The sequence below is a fragment of the Pygocentrus nattereri genome, chromosome 7 (genome assembly GCF_015220715.1).
Source record: "Pygocentrus nattereri isolate fPygNat1 chromosome 7, fPygNat1.pri, whole genome shotgun sequence".
In the NCBI taxonomy this organism is placed as follows: Eukaryota; Metazoa; Chordata; class Actinopteri; order Characiformes; family Serrasalmidae; genus Pygocentrus; species Pygocentrus nattereri.
The window spans coordinates 30,044,208-30,048,923 of NC_051217.1; the positions used below are offsets into that span (position 1 = coordinate 30,044,208).

The 4,716-nt window shown below is 35.5% G+C and overlaps 1 long non-coding RNA gene across 2 annotated transcripts; it reads left to right on the forward strand.

The window, feature by feature from the left end:
• Window positions 1–1,439: 1,439 nt before the first annotated feature.
• LOC108431190 lies at window positions 1,440–4,482 on the forward strand. Of its 2 annotated transcripts, none has more exons than XR_001858129.1 (3): window positions 1,440–1,457; window positions 2,261–2,274; window positions 3,920–4,482. It is a non-coding gene; the product is annotated as an uncharacterized LOC108431190 (long non-coding RNA). The 2 variants fall into 2 exon arrangements; XR_001858130.2 differs by lacking the exon at window positions 1,440–1,457 and adding an exon at window positions 2,464–2,477 and having other exon boundaries at window positions 2,058–2,274.
• Window positions 4,483–4,716: the final 234 nt, after the last annotated feature.

The following is a 4,716-nucleotide window of genomic DNA, read 5'->3' on the forward strand; positions in this document are numbered from 1 at the left end:
TATATTTCTAAATGACTATATATTTTTATATATGTGACTATATCTACAAGACACTAATACCACTTTTTGTTTCCCTCTTAATCCACACTGTGAAGAATTTAAAAACATTAAAGTAAGTAAAGAAACTACCTAACATAAGCATATTTTGCTTGAAAAATGATGTGCAGTTCTCATTGTAGAGGAATTAATATAGTGTTTTCTTCTTTTTGTCTACATGTTTGATGTATCGAATGACTGTCCACACTGCCTGGTAAGTGTAAATTGCATTTTTTAGCCCAAGCTAATGTAACTATCCGTTTAAATGTCCAGTGACTTTAAAACAATATTCTGTCATCAGAGTGGTCGGACATCGTTAGTTTATTTTTCTTTTTCATTTCTATTTAGTTAACGTGTTATGGAATTGATTTGTAATTTATCTGCTCTTCCATATTCTCTCTTTATTAACAAACAATTTTCGAATTATGAAGCAATTTTTTTTTACCTCCCTCCTCATCTGGGTTCACACTGTGAGGAGGAATGAAATTGAAAAGGTAAACATCCATCCATCCATCCATCCATCCATCCATCCATTTTCTAAGCCGCTTCTCCGTCAGGGTCGCGGGGAAAGGTAAACATGTTTTATTTATTTAGTTTCTCTTTCACCAAACAGACAAAAAGAGTCTGTGTCATCACATATTTCTCTATTTATGTGCATACATCTGAGTGATGGAGCCCCAACACTGCACTTATCAGTGAGACCTGCAGAAGAAACCTTTAATGATGATCCACACAGACTGGTAAGAATTATTAACATTTTAGCTGAAGCTAATAACACTGTAGTTTTAATTTCTATTGACTTTGGGAGATTATGTTGCCAAAGTGGACTGACATGTTAGTTGGTGTTATTTTCATTGTATCTGTTTGAAGATAATGTATGTTGAAGAAATCCACTGTATTATCACTGATATTCAGTGTTTAGTGAATATGACTGTATATCTAAAAGACACTTATACCACTTTGTTACCTCTCATTTAATCCACACTGTGAGGAAAGCCAAAAAATTTAAAGGTAAGTAAACAACTTCAGTAGAATAATCATGTTTTTGTTCATTGTTTTTGTCTGATAATAATGCATCTTGAAAACATTCACTGTATTATGATTGATCCCTAATTTTCAGTGTTTATTGAATATGACTGTATATCTAAAAGACACTACTGCCACTTTCTTACCTCTCTTTTAATCCACACTGTGAGGAAAGCCAAAACTTCATAGGTAAGTAAACAACTTGTCTGAAATAATCATGTTTTTTTTTCATTGTTTCTGTCTGATAATAATGCATCTTGAAAACATTCACTGTATTATAACTGATCCCTGATATTCAGTGTTCAGTGATTATGACTGTATATCTAAAAGACACTAATACCACTTTGTTACTTCTCTTTTAATCCACACTGTGAAGAAAAGCCAAAACTTTAAAGGTAAGTAAACAACGTCTTTGAAATAATCATGTTTTTTTCAGTGTTTTTGTCTGATAATAATGCATCTTGACAACATTCACTGTATTATGACTGATCGTTGATATTCAGTGTTTAGTGAATATGACTGTATATCTAAAAAACACTAATACCACTTTGTTATCTCTATTTTAATCCACACTGTGAGGACAGCCAAAGCTTTAAAGGTAAGTAAACAACTTGTTTGAAATAATCATGTTTTTTTTCATTGTTTCTGTCTGATAATAATGCATCTTGAAAACATTCACTGTATTATAACTGATCCCTGATATTCAGTGTTTAGTGAATATGACTGTATATCTAAACGACACTAATACCACTTTGTTACTTCTCTTTTAATCCACACTGTGAGGAAAGCCAAAACTTTAAAAGTAAGTAAACAACTTCTGTACAATAATCATGTTTTTATTCATTGTTTCTGTCTGATATTAATGTATATTGAAGAAATTCACTGTATTATGACTGATCCCTGATATTCAGTGTTTAGTGAATATGACTGTACATCTAAAAGACACTAATACCACTTCGTTGCCTCTCTTTTTTTAATCCACACTGTGAGGAAAGCCAAAAATTTAAAGGTAAGTAAACAACTTGTCTGAAATAATCATGTTTTTTTCATTGTTTCTGTCTGATAATAATGCAGGTTGAAAACTTTCACTGTATTATGACTGATCCCTGATAATCAGTGTTTAGTGAATATGACTGTATATCTAAAAGACACTAATACCACTTTGTTACCTCTCTTTTAATCCACACTGTGAGGAAAGCCAAAACTTTAAAGGTGAGTAAACAACTTGTTTTAAATAATCATGTTTTTTTTAGTGTTTCTGTATAAAGATAATGTATGTTGAAGAAATTCACTGTATTATGATTGATCCCTGATATTCAGTTTTTATTGAATATGACTGTATATCTAAAAGACACTAATACCACTTTGTTACCTCTCTTTTAATCCACACTATGAGGAAAGCCAAAACTTTAAAGGTAAGTAATCTACACTCTTAAAAATCCGGTTCTTCAGGGGTTCTTTAGCAAAGGAATTGGTTCTATGTAAAACCATGAACCATAAACAATCACAGAACCCTTCTTTGCATCATGAAAGTGCCCTTTAGATTGATTTAGAACGTGTTTTAGATGGTTCTATATATAGAACTTTATGGAAGAGGATTCTATATACCACCCAGTCAATATTGTTACAAAAGAACCCTTTTTGGTGCTATACAGACCCCTTTTCATCTAGAGCCCATTCTCCTTCAGTCTGAAGAACCATTTCATGATGCAAACAAACATTTAATCCTGCAAAGGGATCTTTCAGTGTTCATGGTTCTATAGAGAGCCATTTTCTTTACTAAGGAACACTTGAGGAACCATCTTTTCAACGGCCCACAGCCAGTGCAAAAAAAGCTAACAACCAGTGTGACAGTTGATGTTGCAGCCCCATCAACAACCTACACAATTAAACTTTCATCAAGTCCATTAGCTTCAAAAATGCTTTCTTTGTGCAATGTAGCTAAACTTGATGGATAATAAATCGTTTATAGGCCCAATCCTATTTCTCCTTTTTACCTCTACCCCTTGCCCCCTGGAACTTACAAGGGGTAGTGGTTGAAATCTCCCTCACTAAATGGGACACCCCTTAAATAAACAGAACATTTCTTCATTAATAGGCTGCTAGCGGTGCAGTGACAGCAGAGGAGGGTAAAGTTCAGCAACCTCACTGCTCGTCTTTAGTTAAATTTAAGGAAGCTCATGCCTTCAAAAAGGAGGGATATGACAATACTTTATCACCCACCCCTAATTCTTCAGTGTTATGGAGCTGAAGTCAGCTATTTGCCAGCTTCTTGTTTGAATTTTCCCCATTTCACCTTAAATGGAGCAGCAGTTACGTTCAGGTGCTACAGGCATCAGTACTGCTGGACTATTTAAGGTGGAAAGAAATACCATTATACTATATAGGTTTTTGTTATGCTTGTTATGAAGAAAAGGACCATTATACATTTAAACCGCATTAAACTAAGACAAAATGATGGTTATTGTCATTTTTTAACTGAGAAAAATTCCCATTTGTGGGTTTCTTTGGTCACTTACACAGACGTCTTGCCAGTTTTTCTTTTTTTCCTCATAACACTGCTTGCAGTATGCCTCTGAAAAACCTCCAACTGGAGGGCCATGTAGCCTTAACTCTTCTCCATACCCCTCCATTTCAACAAAAATCGGGACACCCTACCTCTATGCAACAAACAGAGGGCTAAGGGTTAAGTGGTAGGGGCGAGGGGTGAATAGTGTCACAAATGTGTCAAAATGTAATAATAATTACAAAACTAAACAGAGAATACTGTACTATGAGATATTAGTACTTCCTCTAATGTACTATTGAACTATTATTAACCCTGTTACATGTATATTCCTGTCTGTGTTTATCATAGAGAACTACCTGATGACCTCCTGAAGAACAGCAATGAGTTCATACGACTTTATGAAGAACTTCAGCCTGAACTCGAACAGATTATCAACCAGATGTTAATATGGACTGATGAGGTTTTAGAGGATTTTAGCAATGCAGCTAAAATGTGTAGAGGAAGGAGTATAGCTGCAGCAGTAGGAGCTGGACTTGGAGTAGGAGTAGGAGTTTAGGCTATAGGTGCGTTTCTGGCTGCCATCTCTGGTGCTTTAGACTGGTATGCCAGTACACTGGCTTCAGAGATTATGGTGATAAAGCTCCCCTACTGCACTTAACAACTGCAGGTGTATTAACAGTGTTTCCAGGTGACAAAAACAAACAGAAGAAACTTTTAATGGAAGCAGAGACAACTCTGGAACAATCCAGCACAGTGGCTGATAGTCTTCATCCCCCTGAACAACATCTGTAAGCATGTTGAGAAGATGCTGCAGTATCACAATGATGAAGCTGTCAGAAAGAGTGCAGGAGATTTATCAGAGCTTGTTCTGCAGTTTCCCCCTGGGATCAATAAACAAATCTGAATCTGAATTGTTGAACTTTTTACACCAAAGGAACTGCTGGGATTGTCAGCACAGGGAACGAGTGCTTTGGAAATGGCAGAAAACATAAAGCAGTTTATTTCTCCTCTACCCTTTATGACCAAAAATACCAAAACACTTAGAGACGTCAGTAAACTGAAACTCATTTCCACAGTGCAGGAAGAAGAGCTGGAGAAGACGCAGGACGGTTTGCGTGGAAGACGAGAAAACAGATCATGCGTTT